The 27,193-nt window shown below is 47.0% G+C and overlaps 1 long non-coding RNA gene across 1 annotated transcript; it reads left to right on the plus strand.

Moving 5' to 3' along the window:
• Positions 1-283: 283 nt before the first annotated feature.
• Positions 284-27,114, plus strand: LOC144591611 (uncharacterized). Its single transcript, XR_013546950.1, has 9 exons — positions 284-415; positions 549-615; positions 6,243-6,301; positions 7,327-7,381; positions 13,875-13,933; positions 16,607-16,693; positions 18,595-18,628; positions 21,773-21,817; positions 27,075-27,114. It is a non-coding gene; the product is annotated as an uncharacterized LOC144591611 (long non-coding RNA).
• Positions 27,115-27,193: the final 79 nt, after the last annotated feature.

Genomic DNA, 27,193 nt, shown 5'->3' on the forward strand with positions numbered 1-27,193 from the left:
GTAAGACCTGATTTGGATTCATAATCCAAGTAGCCCCAGAAACACCTTCACATTATAAACTTGGAGAATGCAGCATTTACATTGATTCAGCCTAGATGAATGGGAGGGTGGTGAGTGGATTGGAAGCAAGTGAGGAAACGTCCAAGTTCAGAAAGTGTGGGGCTGAGGGGAATGTGGATGGTGTTTTGATCTGCTGCCTTTGGTCACTTTTCACTGCTTTTCACTGTACCTCGATACATGTGACAATAAACTAAACTGAACCGAGCTCTGTCTACCTAGATGACTGGATTGGTGTACTCAGATGGAATGTAAACATTTCATGACCCCTGCTGCCACTTTGACTCTGCTCCCACCTAGACCACTCTGACTCTTTCCCTCCCTTTGACATCTCTACCCCCATCTCTGGAGTTACCAGGTGAGTGCGTGTTTTGGTGGTTTATATGCAGTAGGTGAACGGGGGCTGTACCGCCAATTACTATTTGCTCTATCAGCACTTCCTCGTGTGGCCAGTTCACAGATCCGTTAATGAAAACACTTTTGTTTTATAGCAAATCTAACTTGGGAGATCCTACCGATAATGTTCTGGCACTTAGGTGGCCACCAAACGCCTGTAAGGTAAATAGAATTATTTGTGTGCCAGTCTGAGTGCTTTGATTGTGAGAGCATGCAAATAGTGTCATTATCACAGAAGCTGCTTTGGAGATCATATTGCCATATTAATAATTAGAATCTGGATGGCATGACTGGTAGGTTTATGGATGTACCTGCTCCCAGTCAACTTTTGCCAGGTCCTGTTTCATGACATTCATATCATCCTTCCCCACTTTAGATCCTTAATTTCTAATCCTTGTATCTTTCCTTATCTACCTTGAAACGCACGTTTGGAACAATAAGGTTGAGAGAAGATTGGTGGTAGAGTGGACAATGAAGAGGCTTGTCTCAGGTTACAACCGATTTGGATGAGAGTGTACAAGGCTTGATTAGTAAGTTTGTAGATGACAATAAAGTAGGTGGTATCGTAGATTGCAAAGAGGGTTATCAAAAATTACAGCAGGGTCTTGATCTGCTGGGCAAGTGGGCCGAGGAGAGGCAAATGGAGTTTTATGCAGATAAGTGCAAGATGTTAAATTTTGTAAAGTCAAACCAAGGTAGAACCTTCGCAGTGAATGGCAGGGGCCTGTGGAGTGTTGTAGAGCAGAGGGATCGGGCGGTGGTGCGGGAGTAGAGTTGCTGCCTTACAGCACCAGAGACCCAGGTTTGATCCTGACTACGTACTTGTCAGTACAGTGTTTGTAAGTTCTCCCCGTGACCTGTGTGGGTTTTCTCTAGGATCTCCGGTTTCCTTCCACACCCCAAAGACATACAGGTTTGTTGGATAATTGGCGGGGTATAATTGTAATTTGTCCCTAGTGTGTATAGATTAGTGTTAATGTGTGGGGATTGCTCATCTGTGCACTCAGTGGGCCGAGGGGCCTGTTTCCACGTTGTATCTCTAAACTAAACTAAAAACTAAGCAGTGAAAGTGCTAGTGTAAAGTGTAGTTCCCTGAAAGTGGCATCACGGGTGGTTTGGGTATTAAAGAGGAGTTTTAGTGTATTGGCTTTCATCAGTCATAGGGAATGGATATGGTGAATGTACAGTTTTTTACCCAGGATAGTGGAATTAAGAACCTGAGAGCATAGGCCTAAGGTGAGAGGGGAAAGAATTAATAAGAATTTCTTCACACAAAGGGTGGTAGGTATGGAAAATGAACTGCCAGAGAAGATCGTTGAGGCACGTACAATAACAGCATTTAAAAGACATTTGGGCAGGCACATGGACAGGAAAGGTTTAGTGGGATATGGGCCATACCTAAGGAAATGCGACTAACTTAGGTGAGGCACCTTGGTCAGCATGGACGAGTTTGATCAATGGGGCTGTTTCCATGATAACTCTTTACGACCGAGCACACACTTTATGCAGGTATGCCAAATAAGACAATCCACTGTTCGTTGTTACCAATGGAGTGTGTCGATGTTGAAAGGCTTCAAGAATACTGTACGAGCATCTCTAAAACTTGTTCTGTCACCACCTGATCGTTTGCCCTCAGTCAACGATCCACAAAACAGCTGCATTCTGACATCAGACTCTCTTGTGACATGTCCTGCTCCTCTGATCTGTGATTCCTTCAGTAACGTGTACATGTTTTTAGTTTCAGAGATATAGAGTGGAACAGGCCCATTGAGTCCGTGCTGAACAGCAATCACCAGTACACTAGTTCTATCATACACACTAGGGACAATTAACCTACAAACCCACACGTCTTTGGGATGTGGGAGGAAACCAGAGCATCCAGAGGAAACACACGCAGTCACAGCAAGAACGTGCAAACTCCATATAGACAGCACCCGTAGTCAGGATCAAACCCGGGTCTCTGGCATTGGGAGGCAGCAGCTGTACTACTGCGCCAATGTGCCACCCATGGTGAGGAGGTTTATTTGGGACAGAATGTGTGTATCTGGATTTCTGTCTGAAGAGTGATTGGTTACATGGTGATATTGATCTAATAAGATGGGCAGAGCAATGCCAGGTGGAAGTGAGACCATATACATCAAAGGTCTAATAAGGGTAGAACAAGAGGAAAGGTTATGGAGGTTAGGCCAGTGGTCTGCTCTTCCTGTGGGAGTTTGGGAACATTTCTGGTGTGTCTGACTACACCTGCAGGAGGCTGTGTCCAGCTGCAGCTTCCCACTGTGTAGTGCCGTGGAGAATTTGATTTACGGAGAACTTTGTTGACTGAATTTAGCAATTAGTCACACTGCAGGTAGAGAAAGGAAGGAGGTGGATGACCAGGAGGAGCAGTAAGTGCAGGCAGGTCGTGCAGGAGTGAGTGCCCTGTGGTCATTCCCCTTGCAGACAGAGTAGGTCTCTCAGAGGAAAGTTGCAGCAGTAGCCAAGGTGTGGCACCACAGTTGGCTCTGATGCACAGCAGGGCAAGGAAACATCTCAGTGAGCTGTGGTGTGGGGAAGAGATGGACTTCCCCTTGGCTCAGAGCGAGATCCCAGGATGGTTTGTTGCCTCTCACGTGTCAAGGACAGGGATGTCTTGGATTGGATCCGGGACATTGTGAAAGGGGAGAGAAAACAGCTGAGATTGTTGTACACAATGGTACTGACAACCTAGGCAGAACGAGAGGTGAGATCCGACAGGGTGAACTTAGAGAGTTTGATAGAAGTTTACAAAGCAGAACTTCCAGAGTGTAATCTCAAAATTCCTCTCAGTGCCATATGCCAATGATGGTAACAATAGAATAGATGAACGCATGGCTGAAGAACTGGTGCAGAAGGCAGGCCTTTAGCTGATGAGATCACTGGGATCACTTCTGGGCAGGTGTGACCTGTACAAGAGGGACAGGGTGCATCAAAACTGGAAAAGGACTAACATCCTCTCAGGGAGGTTTGAGGAATGGGTAGTAACGGCTTTTGGTACCTTCATTAATCAGGGTGTTGAGTAAAGAAGTTGCAATATTGTGTTACAGTTGCACAAGACTTTGAGGCTGCATTTGGAGTATTGTGTTCAGTTTTGGTCACTCTGCAATAGGAAGGATGTCATTAAGCTTAAAGAGCACAGAGAAGCTGAAGAGGATGTTGCCAGGACTTGTGAGCCTGTGCTACAGAGAGAGGTTGTGTAGGCGAGAACGTTATTCTTTGGAGTGCAGGAAGATGAGCAATGATCTTATAAAGGAGTATAAGGTCTTGAGGGGAATAGATAGGGTATTTTACCGAACGCGGGGGAATCATGAACAAGAAGACTTAGGTTAAAGGTGAGTGGGGCAAGATTTGATTGGAACCTGAGGGTCAATTTCTTCACACAGAAGGTGGTGGAAACATAGATTACAGCCACCTGCTCCATGACCCTTGCATCCTTTAACAACCTGGGATTATCCCTTCCAGTGCAAGTGACTTGTTAGTGTTACCTCCTCCTCCTCATCAGTTACCCCCACCCCCTCTCCCAGATCTACATCACTCCGCTTCTGGCAGCTCCCATTTCCTGATAACGGGTGATACAATGCCCTCAGCCATGTTCCAGCTGTGCCTCTACCTTGATGCAGATCACTCCGTTATACCCTGATCTCCACACTCCGCTCATCCCATTTACAGGCCTTTGGAAGGCTCTTTGTTCCACTTTCCCTTGAAAAGCCTCTCTCCTTTTGTACTCACTGCCTCTCCCAACTCACCACATTCAGGTGGGTTTCCATTGAAGTCTCACCTTCCTCATGCTCACTCCTTCCTTCACTCCCTCCTGGGTGATCCAGGGAGCACCTGAGTTCCTTTACTTTTCCCTGGTGTGGGAATACTCCTCGTCTGTACATAAAACATTCCCCATTCTTCAGTGACAGTGCCAGCTGCCACAATATCAACACTGGTGATACATGAGGACTGGGGAGAGCAGTCCATATCGCGATTTACTAACACAAAGCACATTATCTATGCTTGCGTAAGGAAACAAGAGTTGAAAAGTATTCTGTCCATTTATTTTTTTCTCCAAATAAAATTTGGCAATCTCTAATTTTTTTTGGTATCCCAGATCTTTGAAACTTGTGATTTTTTGTCCACTGAAGAAATGGCAGGCAGGTTGGTGCAGTGTATTTCCTGCAGGTTATGGGTGGTCAAGGATGCCTATGGAGCTTCTGGAGACTACACCTGCAGGAATTGTGTCCAGGTGCAGCTCCTGAGTGAACGTGTTGGGGAACTGGGGAAGCAGCTGGATGACCTTAGGGCCATCCTGGAAAATGAGAGTTTCCTGGACAAGTGAAGTTGTTAAGCCAGTGATTCAGGAGGAGAGCAGGTGGGTGACTGGGAGAAAAGGGAGTAAACGTGGAGAGCAGGCGACCCCGGTGGCTGTGCCGAATGAAAACAGGTATGCCCCCTTAGGAGTTGTCGGAGCAGAAGACGCTTCCAGTCCAAGCGGTGAACAGGTCGGTGGCTCCAATCCTGGCAAGGAGACTCGACTGGGGAGACCGACGTCAGGCAGAGCCATAGTAGTGGGTGACTCCATTGTCCGAAGTGTGGGCAGGAGATTCTGTAGCGGCAGGCGGGACTTCAGGATGGTCTGTTACCTCCCTGGTGCCAGGGTTAAATATGTCACAGACCGACTTCAGAACATCCTCAAGAGGAAGGGTGAACAGCCAGAAGTGGTTGTGCACGTGGGCATGAACGACGTCGGGAAGAAGAGGAAGTTTTGCAAAGTGAATTCCAGCCCAAGCGAGTTTGTGCATGGCCTTAAGGACATCCCCTCTCTTCAGTCTATAGTAGTTGGCATCCGTCCATCGGCGAGAGGCGACGGTGAAGCTTTGATGCTGTCTTGTTTGGAGAAGGGAATGTTTAATCGATAGTCTATAATACCATTTTCCTCTGCCTCCCATCTCCTGTTTTCCATCCTTACCTTTTCTGACCACCATATCTTTGAATATTAAGAGGTCTGTTCTGCCGAGAATGAGCCATGTGATCAGCAGCACATCATAATCACACATGGCTCTTTGTACCTGCAGCTCACCAATCTTACTCATCACATTCTGTGTATATTGTGGACACCAGATTGTGTCTCTCAATTTGCTCCTATCCAACAATTCCTTCTCTGTCATCATCCAACACTCACACCCTCTGTTCACCTTATTTATTTTTGCTGTTATTGCCTGGTATGCCCATACCCTGCTGATCTTGATTCAACTGTCATGACTTGGGCATTGTCCCAATCCTATTAACTTGTGACCCGTCCATCTCATACAGGTTTCATCTGCCTCTGAATCTGAATGTACCTGCATGCACCATGGATATTACCAGTCTATCACCACCTTCTCTTCATATTCTGTTCTCCCTGAAGCCTGGCCGTGCCAGCAGCCCAGAGATTGCCACCTGTCCACCTCTGGCAACATTGACAGACTTCCATTGCTGCCTTCTCCACATTGGTACCAATGTGTACCACTTGTTCTGGGTCCCACTTTCCTCTGCACCCTCTCACTCATATCCTGAGAAGCAGAGAAACATCCACCTGGAGAGAAGCAACCAATCCCACAGTCACTTTGACCCATCCACCTGTCTCTTCCACCCCTCCCTTTGTTCACTCACCCCTCTGTCCTTTTGCCAAACCCTCCCATTGCCTGCCCACTCTCTGCCTGACAATGACCCCAATGATCTATCTTTTTTTTAACCTTTTTCATCCATTTTGTTTCAGTGATGGGTTTTCTTTGTTCTTTCTCCAGGTGAATCACTGGACCGGCAAAGGATGTGAATTTGAATGGTGGACCATCCATGGCTGGTGGTAAGTCTCGTTACTCAGATGGGTTCTAGTGAGAGATGGGAGTTGTCAGGGAGAGCTGACAGGGGGGTCTCCAGTGGTAGTGTCGGGCTGTGGTGCTGGTCTGTGGTCTCCACTGAGCCCAGGAACTGGACACCAGCACCAGAACAACAGCTGGTTCTGCAGCTGCACGGCTGCATTCTGAGCAAAGGTCTTCAGCTCCACCTCAAATGGCCGCCCCTGAATCTGACACAACCCTGTCAGTCCCCCTCACAATTTAGACAATTCATGAAGATCACCTCTCATTCCAAAATCTCCAGTGAGCTTCGGCCCAACCTGCTCAATCTCTCATACAGCACCCCATCCCAGGACTCAACCTTTCACCATTCACCCAACTGCTTCCATGGCAGCTATACCTCTCTTTAAATAAAGGGACCAAGAATCTGTTGTGATGTCAGAGACAAAGCCAGACCTCTGTTGGAATAATATATTCAAGACGTGAGTGACAATTAACTTCTTTGTTCACAATAACGTGTCAAGCCAGAGACTGCTCTGCTGACTCAGAGCATGCGACCTTTTAATATCATATTTAATAGCAAGAATTGTGGAGTGGGTCACGTATATTTGTTAACATGGTTAACTATTGTGATCCAGAATTCTCTTCTTTCCCTTATCAGCCTTAACATTAAAGATCAAAAGTACAAGGTCAGACATGTTCAACCTATGAGACACTTCACTAAAATAAAGTTCTATTTCCACGGTACGAAGTGCTCATAAGACAGAGAGCAGTTCAGTTCTTCCCACAATTCCCACACCTCCTCACTATTACACTTCACACCCGGCAAACCCGGGACGGGGTATATTTGCTGTCATTGCTCCAAGCTGCAGTGTGGGAGCACCGATTCTGCAACGCTGGAGTTACCACGGAGCCCCTGGTCTCTGGCACTGAGACAGAACAGGAAGTGTTGTCCCTGTGAAGAAGTTGTCAGCAAAGTGCAGGAACTCTTCAGCTTGGAGGTAGTAACTCATCCCATCCATTTATCTTCCAGGCCCCCCCAGGGTGGCAATGTGAATAGGGATCCGTATAACTACAACAAAATAAAGGTCAGTAGTACTTACGGTTCAAGACCATCGTGGGTTTTGGGTCTGGGGTGACACGCTGGCACACAGGCCTTTGGTCAATTTCTCTAGAGGGTGGGTGGGCTTTTCAAAACACACAGCAGCAGGAAGTGTCCTCAGGTCTGTTCTCTGGGCATTTTACATTGGCCTCAGCTGCAGTATTTGAGATTGTGTACAGAAACACACAAACCCATTGAAAACCTTCAGTTTGTAACCCACTCCTAGTATCTGTTATTCAACATGTAAATGACTTCCTACAGACAATGAATGACTTCCCACTCTGTAACTCTGGTATCTGTTATTTCCACACATAAACTATCTGAACTCCTGCCATAGATCCAAGCATGTTACTCCCCCACAGATATCTGATATTAGAATCATGCAGCATGCAAAGGGACCTGTCAGCTTATCCATGCCAATCAAGATGTCTACCAAAGCTAGTGAGCTTTGCCTGTTTGGCTCATATCTCTCTAAACCCTTCCTATGCATAAACCTGTACAAATGTCTTTTAAACGTTATAATTCTACCCATCTCTACCAATTTCTGTGGCAGCTTCTTCCTTATACCCAGCACCCTATGTGGGAATAAGTCTCTCCCCTCTCACATTAAAGCTGCGCCCTCTAGTTTTAGACTCCCCTATGCTGGAGTATAGGCTGTGACCATGCGCCTTCTCTATGCTTCCCATGATTTCATAAACCTCCATAAGATCACCCCTCGGCCTCCTTCACTCCAGGGAAAACAGTCCCTGTCTGTTCAGTCTGATCAATCTGAAGAAGGTTCCCAACCCAAAAGGTTTCCTGTCCATTCCCTCTGCAGATGCTGCCTGAATCCAGCATCTTACTCCAGCATTGTTTTTGCTAAAGATTCCAGCGCCTGCAGTTTCTTGTGTCCACAGCTGATCTAATGTCACCTAATAACTCAAGCCTTCCAATCTTGTAGTATTTCACCTGTGAATATTAGGTGTAGCGGGACAGGAGGCATCTCTGGAGAGAAGGACTGGGTGACATTTCAGATCGAGACCCTTCAGTCTGAAGAAGTCTTATCCGAAATGTTATCCATTCCTTTTCTCCAGAGATGCTGCCTGTCCCACTGAGTTACTCCAGCATTTTGTGTCTACCGTCGATTTAAACCAGCATCTGCAGTTTTTTCCTACACAATATTAGGTCTAGGTTCGGCTTAAGTTTATTGTTGTCACATGTTCCGAGATACAGTGAAAAGCTTTCTTTTGCATGCTTTCCAATCAGATCAGAAAATACTATACATAAATACAATCAAGCCAAACTCGAGTGCAATAGATAGAACAAAAGGGAAGATACAGAGTGCTGGAGTAACTAAGAATATGTTTCTCAGCTTTGTAGTGCATTAGTTCCAGAAACAAAGTCCAATGTCTGCAATGCAGTAGAGGTGAATTGGTTTAGTCCCCTAGTTAATGGAAGGACCGTTCAGAAGCTTGATAACAGAGGGGAAGAAGCAGTTCTGGAGTCTAGTGTTGCACGCTTTCAAGCTTCTGTACCTTCTGCTGGAAGGGAACAGGGAGAAGGATGACCAGGGTCTGACAAGTCAGTGATTGTGTTGGTTGGGTCACTGGTTGGGTCTAAGTCTGGTCTGTGTTAAACAAAGAAACAAAATGCTGGAGTAACTCAGTGGGTCTGGCAACATCTCTGAGGAATGTGGATTGGAGACGTTTCAAGTCAGGATACTTCTTCAGACTGATTGTAAGGGGTGGGGGAAAAGAAAGCTGGAAGAGAGGAGGGGGATTACAAATTGTGAAGCCATAGGAAGAGATGTAAGAGGAGGGGGAAGGGAGAAATAGGCGTGAGCCAGGTAAGGCGGGGGGGGGGGGGGGGGAGGGGGGGGTTGTTAGAGGTCACCTAAAATTGGAGGATTCCATGTTCATACTCTTGGGTTGTAAGCTTGGTAAATGTTAAAAACCCCATCTCTAGTGTGTGTAGGATAGTGCAAGGGTCGCTGGTTGGCGAGGACTTGGGCCAAAGGGCCTGTTTCCGCACTAAATGTTAATCGGAATCCTATGTTTAAAAAGCTTTGAGACAAATGCTTAAATAGGACTTGGCAGAGAGGGATACTGTCTTAATGTGGGCAAATGGGATTAGTGTAGTTGGGTAAATTGCATGAACCCAGTATGCCAAAGAGCTCAATTCGATGCTTATAGAGTTGTAGAGTAATGCAGCACAGAAACGTTTCCTTCAGGTAACCTTGTCTATGCTGACCATGATCCTCATCTGCATGACCACATTTGACCACATTGGGATCTCATCTCTCTATTCCTTTCCTACCCATGTATCTGGACATTCCTACCCTGGGGAAAGGACTCCAACTATCTATGCTGTCAATGCCCCTCATGATCTTATTATCCTTTATCAACCTCCTTTTCAGCCAACATCCTGGTGAATTGTTTTTGTCCAACTCCGTGAAGAGTTGGTGCAGGGGGCAGGGATTCGGATTTCAGGATCTTTGGGATCTTTTCCGGGGCAGGGGTGACCTGAATAAAAGGGACGGGTTGCACCTAAACTGGAGGGGAACAACATCCTAGCGGGAAGGTTTGCTAATGCTACATGGGAGGGTTTAAACTAGATTGGCAGTGGGGTGGGATCTCGTGCAGGACAGAGGCACAGGAGAGGTTAGAATGGAGGGTGGTGTAGGAAAGGTTGATGGACAGAAGAGGGAAAAACCCGGAGAGCGAGGAAGGATTGATGGTTTAAACTGCATGTATTTTAATGCAAGGGCTTGATGGGTAAGGCATATGAGCTTAGGACGTGGTTAGGTTCGCACGACTGGGACGTTATAGCCATGACTGAAACCTGGATAAGGGAGGGGCAGGACTGGCAGCTCAATGATCCGGGGTACAGGAGCTTCAGGAGAGACATGGGTGAGGAAAAAAGCAGAGGGGGAGTTGCATTGTTTATTAAGGAGGATGGCACGGCTAGGTTCAGAGGTTAAGTTCAGAGGTAACATTACGGACAGTTCGTCTAGTGAAGCTATGTAGGTGGAGCTGAGGAACAAGAAAGGGATGATCAGGAAAGAGGTGTACTACAAATGCCCAAATAGTCAACGGGAATTAGAAGAGCAAATGTGCCAGGAGATTGCAGACAGCTGCAGGTCAAATAAGGTTGTTGTAGTAGGGGATTTTAACTTTCCTAATATAGACTGGGAAAATCATAGCATGAAGGGTTCAGATGAGGTTTAAGAAAGCTATGGACCGGGATGGAGAGGGACCATGTGTTAGACAATAGACAATAGACAATAGGTGCAGGAGTAGGCCATTCAGCCCTTCGAGCCAGCACCGCCATTCAATGTGATCATGGCTGATCACTCCCAATCAGTACCCCGTTCCTGCCTTCTCCCCATACCCCCTCACTCCGCTATCCTTAAAAGCTCTATCCAGCTCTCTCTTGAAAGCATCCAACGAACTGGCCTCCACTGCCCTCTGAGGCAGAGAATACCATACCTTCACCACTCTCTGACTGAAAAAGTTCTTCCTCATCTCCGTTCTAAGTGGGGTACCCCTTATTCTTAAACTGTGGCCCCTTGTTCTGGACTCCCCCAACATTGGGAACATGTTTCCTGCCTCTAATGTGTCCAATCCCCTAATTATCTTATACGTTTCAATAAGATCCCCCCTCATCCATCTAAATTCCAGTGTATACAAGTCTAATTGCTCCAGCCTTTCAACATACGACAGTCCCGCCATTCCGGGAATTAACCTAGTGAACCTACGCTGCACGCCCTCAATAGCAAGAGTATCCTTCCTCAAATTTGGAGACCAAAACTGCACACAGTACTCCAGGTGCAGTCTCACCAGGGCCCGGTACAACTGTAGAAGGACCTCTTTGCTCCTATACTCAACTCCTCTTGTTACGAAGGCCAACATTCCATTGGTTTTCTTCACTGCCTGCTGTACCTGCATGCTGCCTTTCAGTGACTGATGCACTAGGACACCCAGATCTCGTTGAACATCCCCTCTTCCTAACTTGCTCAACTGGGGTAAGGCCAACTTTGAGGGTATGAGAGAACCTTCAAGTTGACTGGAGCAGGTTATTTGATGGGGAAAGGAACATCGGCCAAGTGGGATGTTTTTAAAAGTGTACTAAAGAGAGCTCAGGATGTGTACGTCCCCGTTAGAGTGAAAGGCATAGCAGGCAAAGAAGGCAGCTTGGCTGATGAGGGAAATTGAGATGTTAGTCAAAAACAAGAAGGATACATGGGACAGGTATAGGCAGCTGGGATCAAGTGCACCCCTGGAGGAGTTTTGGGAACTAAGGAGCAACTAAAAAAAGGAGAACAGAAAGGCTAAAAAGAGGCCAGGAGATAGCTCTGGCGGGTAGCCTCAAGAACAATTCCAAAAGATTTTATAAATAATTAAGGGAGAAAGGGTAACTAGAGAGAGAGTGGGACATCTCAGGAATAAAAACTGTCACCTCTGTGTGGAGCCACAGGAGATGGGCAAGGTCCTCAAATGAGTATTTCTCCTTTGTATTTACCGAGGAGAAAGACAGTAGGGCAGAGGAAATTGGAGCATTCACTGGAAGTGTCATGAGAGTCATTGTTACCGTCAAGGAAGTACTGAAGGTACTGTCGTGTATGAAGGTAGACAAATCTCCGGGGCCTGATCAGATATATCCGACGACATTCCGGGAAACTAGAGAGGAAATTGCGGGAGCCCTGGTTGAAATTTATGAGTCATCCTTAAATACAGGAGAGGTGCCAGATTGGAGGGTGGCAAATGCTGTGCCTCTTTTCAAGAAAGGCTGCAGGGAAAATGCTGGGAACTATAGGCCGGTGAGCTTAACATCTGTAGTTGGTAAGTTACTGGAGAGTATTCTGAGGGATAGAATATACAGGCATTTGGATGGGCAAGGGCTAATTAGGGATAGTCAGCATGGTTTTGTACGTGGGGAGGTCATGTCTCAGAATTCTGATTGATTTTTTTGAAGACGTGAGCAAAAATGTTGATGAGGGCAGAGCTGTAGAAGTTGTGTTAATGGACTTCAGTACGGTGTTCGACAAGGTTCCACATGGTAGGCTGCTCTGGAAGATTAGATCTCATGGGATCCAAGGAGAGATAGCTGAAAGGATAGCTAATTGGCTCCATGGAAGGAGGCAGAGGGTGATGGTGGAAGGTGGCTTCTCAGAATGGAGGCCTGTGACTAGTGGTGTGCCTCAGGGTTTGGTGCTGGGCCCATTACTGTTTCCCATCTACATCAATGGATGAGAACATACAGGGCAAGATTATCAAATTTGCTGATGACACCAAAGTTAGTGGTTTTGCAGATAGTGAAGATGGTTGTGAACAATTGCAGCAGGATCTGGATCGATTGGCAAGGTGGGCGGAGGAATGGTTGATGGAATTTAATGCAGAGAAGTGTGAGGTGTTGTATTTTGGGACGTCGAACAAGGGTAGAACCTACACAGTAAAATGGTAGGCCTCTGTGTAGTGTTGCAGAGCAGAGGGATCTAGGAGTACAAGTGCATGGTTCCTTGAAGGTCACGTCGCAGGTAGATAAGGTAATCAAAAAGGCTTTTGGCACTTTGGCCTTCATCAGTCAGAGTATTGAGTATAGAAGTTGGAAGGTCATGTTACAGTTTTATAAGACGTTGGTGAGACCGCATTTAGAATATTGTGTTCAGTTCTGGTCACCATGTTATAGGAAAGATATTGTCAAGCTTGAAAGGGTTTAGAAAAGATTTACAAGGATGTTGCCACGACTAGAGGGTGTGAGCTATAGGGAGAGGTTGACTAGGCTGGGTCTCTATTTCATGGAGCGTAGGAGGATGAGGGGAGATCTTATAGAGGTGTATAAAATCATGAGAGGAATAGATCGGGTAGATGCACAGAGTCCTTTACCCAGAGTAGGGGATTCAAGGACCAGAGGACATAGGTTCAAGGTGAAGGGGAAAAGATTTAATCGGAATCCGAGTGGTAACTTTTTCACACAGAGGGTAGTGGGTGTATGGAACAAGCTGCCAGAGGAGGTAGTTGAGGCTGGGACTATCCCATCGTTTAAGAAACAGTTGGACAAGTACATGGATAGGGCAGGTTTGGAGTATTATGGACCAAGCAAGTGGGACTAGGGTAGCTGGGCCACTGTTGGCCGGTATGGGCGAGTTTGGCCGAAGAGCCTGTTTCCACACTGTACCACTCTATGACTCTATAACTATAAATCTACGACTCAATATTCAAGTCTACACATAACTTTTGGGTTTCTGTTAGATTATGTGGAAATCCTCACTTGGATTCCAACCTGTAATTCCTGAGTATCTGTTTATTTACAAACCCCCAAATCCCTGGATTAGATCCCACCCTATTCCCAGATACCTGCATCTGTTTTCATATAGCTGTTCAACTTGATTGCAATCCAGCTGCTATCGCTGTGTAGGGTATGTGATGTTCTCTTTCTTGTATTTTCAGTTTTTATTTCACTCTTGTCCTGACACAAAATGTTAATTTGTTTATTTTCAGTCTTTACAGCCTGATTTGGACAAGGTTTGGCCCGAACTGTCTGGCAAAGACACTCTTTGGTAATGGTTTGTACCTAAGGTGGATAAATCCCCAGGGGTTGACCAAATGTATAGTTGACCTTGTGAAAAGCTAGGGTAGAAATTGTGGAGCCCTTGCACAGATATTACCATCATCTTTAGGCACAGGTGAAGTTCCAGTAGACTGGAGGGTGGCTAATGTACAGTTATTTAAGGGCACCAAGGACAAGCCAGGGCACCACTGGTGAGTGAGCCTGCATCAGTAGTGGGTACGTAACTGCAGGTGATTCTGAGGGACATCATTTACCAGCAGTTGATAGATAAAGACTGATCAGGGATAATCATAGGGAATCATATCTCACAAAGCAGACAGTTTTTTAAAGAGGTGACCAAGAGGATTGATTGAGGTTAAAGATCGTTGTCTATGTGGACATTAGCTGGGCCATGACAAGGTCATAAGTGATTGGAGCAGAATTAGGCCATTCGGTCATTCCACAATAGTGACCCAGCATCGATCCCTGTGGCACACCACTGGTTTCTGATCTCCAATCTGAATAACAACTCTTTACTATACCCTCTGGCTCTTGCCATCAAACCAATTTTCTCACCAATTGGCTAGTTTGCCGTGGATCCCATGTGATCTAACCTTCCAGCCGAGCTTACAATGCGATACCTTGTCAAAGGCCTTGCTGAATTTAGCAGGCCACACTGCCCTCATCAATCCTCTTCTAACTTCTAAATGTTGTGAGAGTCACTGCTTCCACTGCCTCGAGCAGTGTGTTTCAGATTCCAACTACCCTCTCTTGAAAAAGTTATTTTCAGATCTCTAAATCTTTTCCCACTTCTCCTAAAAGTGAGCCATCTAGTTTCCTACTATCTGCTCTGTCTCTTACTCTCATACCTTTGTGCATGTCCACCGGGTCCCCTTCAGCCTCCTCAACTCCCGGGAAAGCTAACGCTGTCTATCCAGTCGTTCCTCATAATTCAGGTGCCTAATCCTAGATCAGAATTATACAGTTCTCCAGGTGTGGCCTGACCAATAGATAAAGTTGTAACACTGTTCTTATTGAGTGCCTGACAAATGAAGGGAAATATTGTGCACACCTGTGCTGGCAACCTTGTGTACTGCACACCTGCAATCCATGGGTTTGAACACCAAAGTTTGTCTGTTCAATGGTTTAGGTGGCACAGTGGTACAACTAGTAAAGCTACCACCACACGGCTCCAGTAACCCCTGGTTCAATCCTGATATCTGCCTCTGCCTGTGTTTGTACATTCTCCCTGTTATTCTGTGGGCTTCCCAAGGGTGCTCTGGATTCTTCCCACATTCAAAAGATGTGTGAGGGCTACGTTAATTGGCTGCTATAAATTAAGGGGGAGAATCTATGGGGCAATTGATCATAAAATGGGTGCTTGGTGGTCAGTGCAGACTCAGTAAGCCAAATAATTGACTGCTGTGCTGTACCTTCATATGAGTCAAATCTCCAACCCACTGGATCCCCTCCCACGGACACTCTCCCCACCATTCTGCCCCATCACCCATTCTGCCCCATCACCCACTCTCCCCACCACTCTCCCCCATCACCCACTCTCCCCCATCACCCACTCTCCCCATCCCCACCCCTCCTATGGACACTCTGCCCCATCACCCACTCTCCCCACCCCCTTCCCACCCTTCAACGGACACTCACACCACCCACTCTCTACACCCCTCCCACGGACACTCTCCCCCATCACCCACTCTCCCCATCCATGGACACTGTGCCTCATCACCTACTCTCCCCAACCCCACCCCTCCTGTGGACATTCTCCCCCATCACCCCTCCCCTCCCACTGACACTCTCCCCCAACACTCACTCTCTCCACCCCCTCCCCACCCACGGACACGCTCCCTCATCACCCACCCTCCCTGCCCCCACCCCTCCTATGGACATTCTCCCCCATCATCGCTCCCCTCCCATGGACATTCTCCTTCATCACCCACTCTCCCCACCCCCACCCCCACCATGGACATCACCCACTCTCCCCACCCCCACCCCTACCCCTACCCCTCCCCTTCCAACTGGACAAATAATGTTTTGGTTCCTGGTCTTCAGACTGGAGAAAGGTCCTGATCTGAAAAGTCATCAGTCCATTTTCTCCCTGCAGATACTGTCTGGTCTGCTAAGTTCCTCCACCAACTTGTTTTTAACTTCCTCTAAACATTTCTATCCATATGCCTGTCCAAATGTCTTTTAAATCCATCTCTACATGACCTCTGTCAGACTTATTCCGTCTGTGTGGAAAAGATTGCCCCTTAGGTCCCCTTTAAATCTTTCCCCTTTCACCTTAAACCTATGCCCTCATGTTTTAGACACCCCAACCCTGGGAAAGCAGTCACTTTATTGCCTTCTTCGCTCCAGTGAAAACAGCCTCAGCCTGTCCAGTCCCTCCATATCATTCAATCCCTCCTGTCCCTGTTTCATCCTCATGAATCTCTTCTGTACCCTTTCCAACTTAATGACGGGGTTCCCATCGTTGAAATTATTCCTATATATTTAGTTGGAATAATTCCTGTAGTTGGGTGACTGGAACTTTGCACAATAGTCCAAGTGTGGTCTCACCACCAATATCATTCAAAGACAGTTTCTGTTTCTCCTTCAATCCATCTTTCAGCTCTGCACTCTTGAAAACTCTTCATATTGAAACATTGCTGTTCCTAATCTCTTTCCACAGGTCCCATGAATGGGAGGCACACGGTAAGCCTGCTACTCAGACATTAACAGTGCGTGAGTACTTTGAGAAAGGTCTGAACTACTACAGGTGAGGACCTGATGTGTGTATCTCACTGACATACAGCCCCACCACCACCATCCACGGGAGGAGAGAGAGACAAAATGAGGAAGGGTGGCAGAGAGACAAATATATGGAAGAAGATAGACAGAGGCAGGGAGATGGAGAGAGAGAGAGATGGAAGGAGGGAGAGGAGGAGGACGGACAGAGAGAGAGTCTGAGGGAGAAGTGATGGAGAGAGCAAGAGTGACAGAGGGGGGGACAATGAGAAGGAGAGGGGATTGAGGACAGAGCACAAAGAGATGGGATGGAAAAGATGGAGAGTTCAAGGAGAGAGCAACAGTGTGTGAGTGGCAGAGAGAGAGTGGGAGATAAAGGATGCAGCGAGGGAGAGAGAGAAGGGGGAGATGCACAGATGCCTGACAAAACAAACAGATGTGGGAAACAGAGGCAGACACAGGAAGATAGATAGATAGTTACAGATAGATGTGTGAAAAGAGGGGAGGAGGACAGATGTGAAGAGATGGAGAGCTATACAGGCAGGGAGAAAGAGATGGATGGGTAGAGGGAGAGGCAGAATATAGATCAAAGAGACAGAGTGCTATGCAGCATGGAAACAGGGCCTTCAGCACCTCTTCCATGCTAACCAAAGTGTTCACCTCGAGCCACACCCATTAGGTTGCGTTTGGCCCATACTCCTCTAAACCTTTCCAATCCATGTACCTGTCCGTATAACTTTGAAATATTGTTATTGTACTCGCTCCTCCTACCTCTTCTGGCAGCTCATTTCATACTCCCACCACCCTCAGATCTCTTTTAAATCTTTCCCCTCTCATCTAAAATCTAGTTTTACACTCTCCCGCCCTTGGGAAAAGACTGTGATCATCCACATGATCGAAGTTCCCTGTGTTACACCCTGCATTGTTCCAGGCCTATCAGTACAATGCAGCACAGGAACAGGCCCTTTGGCCCACAATGTCAGTGCTGTTCATGATGCCAAGATAAACTAATCTCCTCCACCTGCACATGATCCACATCCCTCCATTCCCTGCATATCCATGTACTTATTTAAAGGCCTCAAATGTCACTATTGTATCTGCCTCCACCACTACCCTCAGCAGTGTGTTCCAGGCACCCACCACTCTCCTTTAAACTTTGCCACTCTCACTTTAAAGCTTTGCCCTCTGCTCTTTGAATCTGGTCCTTATAAATTAAACCCTCCATAGCATTATCTGCAGAGGAATCTTGAGGAGCAAGTCTATAGTTTACTGAAAGTGGAAGCACAACATGGATAGGGAGGTAAAGAAGGCAGACAACTTGCTTACCTTCATTAGTCAGATGTGGGTTTTACAATCAGGTGATCATGTTGCAGCTTTATAAACTATGGTCAGGGCACATTTGGAGTATTGTGTGCAGTATTGTGTGGGGGGGGAAGAGGGGGGAATAAAAGAGAAATGAGGGATCTGGGGATGGGAGATGAGCACACTGAGGAAGGAAAATGGTGGGGTGTGAAGGGGCAGATGGGAGATAGTGAAATAAATGGGCTGCACCGGGTGTGGGAAGGGGGAACGGAAACGAGAGAGGGCATGGGGGTATTACTTGATATTGGTGAATTCAATGTTCATACCATTGGGTTGTGAACCTGTGTAGATGGACAGAGAGCTGTACAATGCAACAGGAACACAGATCAGTTTTTGTTCACAAATCGTTGCTACTCTCCAATGTGATTGTGTGCCAGAGAGGGAGAGTGTGTGGAGAGGTGGGAATACTGAGAGGGAGCACATGGGTTAATGGGGATTAAGCAGAGAGGGTGAGGAATGTGGGGACGGTATGTTGGTGAGGGGGAGGAAGGGATACAATAATTTGTATTTACTTATGAGCGATGAATGTTGATGTGCAGCGGAAACAAAACTTCTTTGTTTTTGTTGCAGACGTGTGGAAAGTTGTGCAAAAGTAATACCAAAGGTATGTAATGCTCAATTAATGGTTCTTTGTTGCAAGGTGTTTGTGTTGTGAGACAGGGACCTAATGTTACCAATGTACAGGAGTCCTCGGCGCCGTCTCTTCCGTATTCCCCCCCCGTGTCATAACTCCCCCCCCCCCCCGTGTCATATCTCCCCCCCCCCCCCCCCGTGTCATATCTCCTCCCCCCCATGTCGTGTGTCCCACCCCCACCCACGCATAAAATGTTACAAAAACTCATTGGAGTCTCTTGCATCTTATCTGCCAGAGGTCTGCCAGGCCTTCTTTTTTGCCCTTTAGTTTTCCTTTACGAACATCATTTACAAGGATGTTATCATATCATATATCATATCATATATATACAGCCGGAAACAGGCCTTTTCGGCCTCCAAGTCCGTGCCGCCCAGCGATCCCCGTACATTAACACTATCCTACACCCACTAGGGACAATTTTTACATTTACCCAGCCAATTAACCTACATACCTGTACGTCTTTGGAGTGTGGGAGGAAACCGAAGATCTCGGAGAAAACCCACGCAGGTCACGGGGAGAACGTACAAACTCCTTACAGTACAGCACCCGTAGTCAGGATCGAACCTGAGTCTCCGGCGCTGCATTCGCTGTAAAGCAGCAACTCTACCGCTGCGCTACCGTGCCGTGCCAAGACTTGATGGCCTGAGCTACAGGGAGTGATTGGGCAGTCTAGGACTTTATTCCCTGGAATGCAGGAGGATGAGGAATGAACTTACAGAGGAGTGAGTATAAGATCATGAGTGGAATAGATAAGGTCTTTTACCCAGAGTAGGGAAATTAAGAATCAGAAGCCATAGGATTAGGGTGATAGGGGAAAGATTTAATAGGAACCTAAGGGGCAACTTTTTCACACAGAGGGTGGTGGGAAAATGGAATGTTGGGTATATGGATGGGTACATGGATAATGAAGGAGGGATATGGGCCAAGTGCAAGTAGGTGGGACTAGTATAACAATCAAACAATCTCCTAGATGTTCTAGTGGCCAGAGATCCTAGGGTGACGGAGGAACTGAAGGAACATTAGGTAGAAAATGGTGTTGGGTAGACTGATGGGACTGAAAGCTGATAAATCCCCTGAGCCTGATGGTCTGCATCCCAGGATACTTAAGGAGGTGGCTCTTGAAATTGTGGACGCATTGGTGATCCTTTTCCAATGTTCTATAGATTCAGGATAAGTTCCTGTGGATTGGAGGGTAGCTAATGTTATCCCACTTTTAAGAAAGGAGGGAGAGAGAAAACAGGAAATTATAGACCAGTTAGTCTGACATCAGTGGTGGGGAAGATGCTGGAGTCAATTATAAAAGATGAAATTGCGGAGCATTTGGATAGCAGTAACAGGATCGTTCCGAGTCAGCATGGATTTACGAAGGGGAAATCATGCTTGACTAATCTTCTGGAATTTTTTGAGGATGTAACTAGGAAAATTGACAGGGGAGAACCGGTGGATGTGGTGACTTTCAGAAAGCGTTCGACAAGGTCCCACATAGGAGATTAGTGGGCAAAATTAGAGCACATGGTTTTGGGGGTAGGGTACTGACATGGATGGAAAATTGGTTGGCAGACAGAAAGCAAGGAGTGGGGATAAATGGGTCCCTTTCAGAATAACAGGCAGTGACTAGTGGGGTACCGCAAGGCTCGGTGCTGGGACCGCAGCTATTTAATATATACATTAATGACTTGGATGAAGGGATTAAAAGTACCATTAGCAAATTTGCAGATGGTACAAAGCTGGGTGGTAGTGTGAACTGTGAGGAAGATGTTATGAGGTTGCAGGGTGACTTGGACAGGTTGTGTGAGTGGGCGGATGCATGGCAGATGCAGTTTAATGTGGATAAGTGTGAGGTTATCCACTTTGGTGGCAAGAATAGGAAGGCAGATTATTATCCGAATGGTGTCAAGTTAGGAAAAGGGGACGTACAACAAGATCTGGGTGTCCTAGTGCATCATTCACTGAAAGGAAGCATGCAGGTACAGCAGGCAGTGAAGAAAGCCAATGGAATGTTGGCCTTCATAACAAGAGGAGTTGAGTATAGGAGCAAAGAGGTCCTTCTGCAGTTGTACAGGGCCCAAGTGAGACCGCACCTGGAGTACTGTGTGCAGTTTTGGTCTCCAAATTTGAGGAAGGATATTCTTGCTATTGAGGGCATGCAGCGTAGGTTTGCTAGGTTAATTCCCGGAATGGTGGGACTATCATATGTTGAAAGACTGGAGTGGCTAGGCTTGTATACACCGGAATTCAGAAGGATGAGAGGGGATCTTATCGAAACATATAAGATTATTAAGGGGTTGGACACCTTAGAGGCAGGAAACATGTTCCCAATGTTGGGGTAATCCAGAACCAGAGGCCAGTTTAAGAATAAGGGGTAGGCCATTTAGAACGGAGATGAGGAAAAACTTTTTCAGTCAGAGAGTTGTAAATCTGTGGAATTCTCTGCCTCAGAAGGCAGTGGAAGCCAATTCTCTGAATGCATTCAAGAGAGAGCTAGATAGAGCTCTTAAGGATAGCGGAGTCTGGGGGTGTGGGGAGAAGGCAGGAACGGGGGTACCGATTGAGAATGATCAGCCATGATCACATTGAATGGCGGTGCTGGCTCGAAGGGCCGAATGGCCTACTCCTGCACCTATTATCTACTGTCTAATATAGATGGGGCATATTGGTCAGCATGGGCAGGTTGTGCCTATGGGCCTGTTTCTGTGCTGTGTGATTCCATTACTATAAATATGCCCTCCAGTCCGCTACATTCTCCAGGGATACGCTTTGTCCCAGCCACCTGGACCTGATCCAAGCCTCCTTTTTCCTGACCTTTTCAGGATGTTTCTGCAACTTCAATTACCTTTTGTGCTTTCCTTTGCTGATACTGTAGTGGGATGTTGAACCTGAAATGTTACATCTGTTTCTTTCCCCTATAAACGTTACCTGACTTGCTGAGGTTATTTATTGTTTTCTATTTTATTTAGATTTCCAGCCAATCCGTCATCCAGTAATACGTGCTGATGTAATGTGCTCGGAGCACTTCCCTCTCCGCGTTTCATTAGTTTGTCATCGTCTTTTCTGTCTGAAGGATCATAGCTGGTCAGTCCACTCCTGGTAACCTCCACTTTCCTTTGTTCACAGAAAGCCGAAGCATGCTTCAGAAAGCTATCAATTGTGAAAGATTGCGTAAGTATCAGGTCCTGATGAAAAAAGCTCACAACCAGCCCATAATCCATGTTCCCCTTGATATCCAGAAATCTAGTAATCTCTGTTGTGAATGCCCTCAGTGGCTGAGCTCCCACACCCCTGTGTGATGAAATCTACAGAATCGCCACCTATGAGGATGGGGATTTTTTTCTTATCTCAGTGCTCAACAGCCTGTCCCAACTTGCAATCCCAACAACCCCCTACTTCTACACTTCTCAACTAGAGGAACCAACATTACAATAAATCCCCTCCCAAAGCCTATAATGGATATGCAAATCATCACGAGGTTATTACTCATTATTTTCCACTCGAGAGGACAGGCCCATTCTGCTTAATCTCTCCTCAGGACAAAATCACTCTGGTCCAAATGTACCACAACAAGTTCACCCTGAGCTGCAACCCCTTAAAATTACAACAGATTTAGACAATAGACAATAGGTGCAGGAGTAGGCCATTCGGCCCTTTGAGCCAGCACTGCCATTCAATGTGATCATGGCTGATCATTCACAATCAGTACCCCGTTCCTGCCTTCTCCTCATACCCCCTGACTCCGCTATCTTGAAAGCAGCCAGAGAATTGTCCTCCACTGCCTTCCGAGGCAGAGAATTCCACAGATTTACAACTCTCTGAATGAAAAAGTATTTCCTCATATCCGTTCTAAATGGCTTACCCCTTGTTCTTAAACTGTGGCCCCTGGTTCTGGACTCCCCCAACATTGGGAACATGTTTTCTGCCTCTAATGTGTCTAATCCTTTAATAATATATGTTTCAATAAGACCGCCTCTCATCCTAAATTCCAGCGTATACAGGCCTAGTCGCTCCAGTCTTTCAACATACGATAGTCCCACCGTTTCGGAATTTACCTAGTGAATCTTTGCTGCACGCCCTCAATAGCAAGAATGTCCTTCCTCAAATTTGGAGACCAAAATTCCACACAGTACTCCAGGTGTGGTCTCACTAGGGCCCTGTACAACTGCAGAAGGACCTCTTTGCTCCTATACTCAACTCCTCTTGTCATAAAGGCCAACATGCCATTAGCTTTCTTCACTGCCTGCTGTACCTGCATGCTAACTTTAAGTGACTGATGACCAAGGACACCCAGATCTCTTTGTACTTCCCCATTTCCTAACTTGACACCATTCAGACAATAATCTGCCTTCCTGTTCTTTCCACCAAAGTGGATAACCTCACATTTATCCACCTTAAACTGCATCTGCCATGCATCCGCCCACTCACACAACCTGTCCAAATCACCCTGCATCCTCATAGCATCTTCCTCACAGTTCACACTGCCACCCAGCTTTGTATCATCTGCAAATTTGCTAATGGTACTTTTAATCCCTTCATCCAAGTCATTAATGTACTTCGCAAGAATGGCGTTGGAGAGAGAACTGAGGGCGACAGGAGGATAGTCATACCGTGCGGAAACAGGCCCTTCGGCCCAACTTGCCCACACCAACCAACATGTCCCATCTACACTGGCCCCACCTGCCTATGTTTGGCCCATATCTCTCTAAACCTGTCCTATCCATGCACCTGTCCAAATGTTTCTTAAACATTGTGATACTACCTGCCTCTACTACCTCCGGCAGCTCATTCCATACATCCACAACCTGTGTGAAAGTTACCCCTAGGTTCCTATTAAATTTCCCCCCCCTCACCTTAAAACTATGTCCTCTGGTTCTTGATTCCCCTACACTGGGCAAGAGGCTCAGTATGTCTACCCAATCTATTCCTCTCATGATTTTGTACACCTCTATAAGATCACCCCTCATCCTCCTGCGCTCCAATGAATAGAGTCCTAGCTTGCTCAACCTCCATATAATTACGACTCATAAATCTCAGGCCCTTGAATCCTGGCAAGATTCTTGTAAATCTTCTCTGCACCCTTTCCAGTTTGACACCATCTTGCCTAATACCTAATCAATGTCTGATATAAATGCAACAGGACTTCCCAACTTCTATACTTAATACTCTGACAGATGAAGGCCAGTGTGCCAAAAACCTTTTTGACCACTTATCTACTTGTGTTGCCACTTTCAACAAATTATGTACCTGCACTCCTAGATCTTCCTTCTCTACAACTCTCCCCAGAGACTTACCGTTGACTGTGTAGATCCTGCCCATTTTAGTCTTCCCAAAATGCAACACCTCACATTTCTCTGTATTGAATTCCATCAACCATTCCTCAGCCCTCCTGGCCAACCGATCAAGATCCTGCTGCAATTATTGACAACTGTGGCAACGCGTCGAGAAAGGCCCGAAATAAAGGCAAGGAGCCGGGTATTTCGGGAGGTTTGATTTTATTACGTTTGCTAGACCGGTCAAGTCTGCCAGAGTGAAATCGCGCCCAAAACCTCGTCCTTTATAACCGTAGCAAAGGGCCGCCCCCCTGAACCGGTCCATTCCCGTGCCGAGGGGTCGGTAGTGGTATGGCCAGACCCTTGGGAGCCGCCACAGGACCCCCCCCCCCTAGAACCGGAGGCACGAAACGCACTGGTGGTCGCACTACCCAACCGGACCGCGTACGAAAATCGGCCAACAGAGGGGCCGGCGGAGGCACAGTTGGAGGGACAGGTGGTGGGACCCGCAAAGAGGGGCAACCTCGTGACCGAGGCTGGGCAACCCGTTGGTCGATGTCCAAGTGGGCCGGCTTCAAGCGGTCAATTGACATGGCCTCCGGCCGGCCCCCCATGTCCAAGACAAAGGTTGTCTGTCCGTGCTCCAGCACCCGGTACGGGCCCTCATAAGGCCTCTGGAGCGGTGTCCGGTGGGCGTCACGGCGCAGGAACACATGGGTGCAGTCCCGGAGGGCCGATGGCATGAAAAGGCGGAATGTACCATGTCGGGACGTCGGCACAGGTGCGAGCTTGCCAACTCGCTCTCGAAGGCGCTGTAGTTAAGCTCCATCTTAACTATCTACAATACCACCCACTTTTGTGTTATCTGCAAACTTGCTAATCATGTACATTCTCATCCAAATCAATGATATAGATGACAAACAGCAATGGGCCCACCACCAAACCCTGAGGCACACCACCAGTCACAGGCCTCGAGTCCGAAAAGAAACCTTCCACCATCAGCCTCAGCTTCCTTCCATGAAGCCAATTTTCTATCCATCCAGCTATCTCTCCTTAGATCACATGTGATCTAACCTTCCAGATGTTCCAGGTGTTCCGGATGTGGCCTTTATTATATCGGTGACACAAAGCATAGATTCAGCGACTGTTTTGCCGGACACTTGAGCTCGACCCACCAAAGATGACTGGATTTCCCAGTTATTAACCACATTAACCCCCCTTCCCATTCCAACACTGACTTTTCTGTCCTGTGCTTCCTCCATTGCCAGAGTGAGGCCAGACACAAACTAGAGGAACAGTGCCTCAAATTCCACGGGTCACTTACAACCTAATAATATGGACATTTAATTCTCCAATTTGGGTAACTTACCAAACTCCCCCACCTTCTTCCCCCCTTCCTTCCCCCCAGTCCATCTCTCTTCCCTGTGCTACACCTGGACTCATAACCATTTCTCTTTCACCCATTTCCTTCCAACTACATTCCTTCCTCTAGCTTCACAATTTTCAACTCACCCTCTGGACTTTGTTCAACCATTCGCTGATCAAAAAACATTCGTCTGAATCCACCCGTGACTCATAGGCTTTGTCCTGCCCCTCCTCTCATCCAACTTCCTTCCCACCCCCCCCCCCCCCACCCCAAAATCAGTCCAAAGAAGTGTCCCAACCTGAAACCTTAATGTCTTTCGAAGTTGCAACAGGCAGGAATGAAAAAGAGGACCCAGTTGATATGTATTTGGACTCAGAGGCCTTTAATAAAGTGGAGTATAGGAGGTTATTAAACAAAATTTACATGCTCGGCCATGAGGAAAATATACGAGCCAGGACTTGGTCAACTGAGAGAAGATGGAGTAGGATAAAATGGGTCATTTTTTGGGCTGGGTGGCTGTGACCAGGAATGATGCTGGATTAATGCTGGGCCCAGCTGCTCACAATTGATATCCCTGAATTGTATTAGAAGATCAGGTTGGATATGTCCAAGCAAAACACAAACTGCTGGAGGAACTCAGCATCAGTGGAGGCAGAGGGATGGTGCCTGTTTGGGGTCAGGATCCTGCACCAGCTCACTGCATGATGTATCCAAGGTAGCTGACGATACCAAGCCAGGATTATGCAGAGACATCGGGCAGAACATGGCGGATGGAAAATAATGTGGAGAAAGTTGGAGAATTTTAAATGGTGGGAAATTGAAAGGTGTTGGTGTTGGGAGAGGTCCAAGTATGGGGTTCTTGCACACCAACCACTGAAAGTTCACATGTAGGGTAGTGAGCTATTTGTTGTGTGTTGGGCTTTATTTTAAGAGGATTGCTCCAATTATATGGGGCACTGGTGAGACAGCACCTGGAATATGTACAGATCTGCTGTACCTGCCTGAGGAAAGATTACCCTCAATGGAAGGTGAGCCGCATTGCTTCAGCAGGTTGAATGGTGGGTTGGGATGGGGTCTGGCTGCTCCTCTGTAGAGAGAACGAACAAACTTGGTCTAAACTCTAGTTCCAAGAATGAGAGGTGATCTCATTGAAACACAAATTTTTACTGGATTTGATATGAATTTGATGTTTCCATTGCCTTCAGTCTGAAATACAACTATCCCCCACTCTCAGCTGCCGGTCCATGCTGCTACCCAATCTTTAACCCCCTCTGGCCCAGTTTCACACTGCCTTGAGGGTAGGACTTCATCAAGCCCCTGAAAGCCCTCTCAGAGATTGAATAGATGGAGGATGGCAGGAGAGAGGGAGAGCAGAAGATACGGGGGGGGGGGGGAAGGGGATTGACAACAGCAGAGAAGTTTCAGGCGAGGAACTCCAGTGATCTGGGATGTGCTGCCTGAATGGAGCTCAGTAGATTCACAGCAATGGGCAAAGGGAACTGGAGAAAGTCTGGACTGTGGGGAGGAATGGGGAGTGAGACTCAGCAAGGAGCTCCACCATCAAGCTGGAACAAGCCTGATGGGCCGAGTGGACTCCTGTCATTCACCGATTCTCAAATCCAATCTGGAATTCCAGAGGGGGAGGGATGTGGGACTTGTTCCCACCCTGTGCCTGGCTCTCCCTCTCCACGGTTCAATAGTTGATAATCTCTCCTTATTTCTGCTCCTGATGTCCTAACTTAGGTCCGTCCGCACCTGGTAACCTTATCTTTCCGCTCTCTGTTCACAGATAATAATCCGGAAAGAATCATCTGGAAAGCGAGTGAGTATCAAGTCCTGAGTATAAAAGCGAACACTCGATCCCGAGAAGGAGTCCACAACTAAGCGCTAGTGGGGAGAAGTGATGTT

The sequence above is a fragment of the Rhinoraja longicauda genome, unplaced genomic scaffold, assembly GCF_053455715.1.
Source record: "Rhinoraja longicauda isolate Sanriku21f unplaced genomic scaffold, sRhiLon1.1 Scf001221, whole genome shotgun sequence".
NCBI classification, from domain to species: Eukaryota; Metazoa; Chordata; class Chondrichthyes; order Rajiformes; family Arhynchobatidae; genus Rhinoraja; species Rhinoraja longicauda.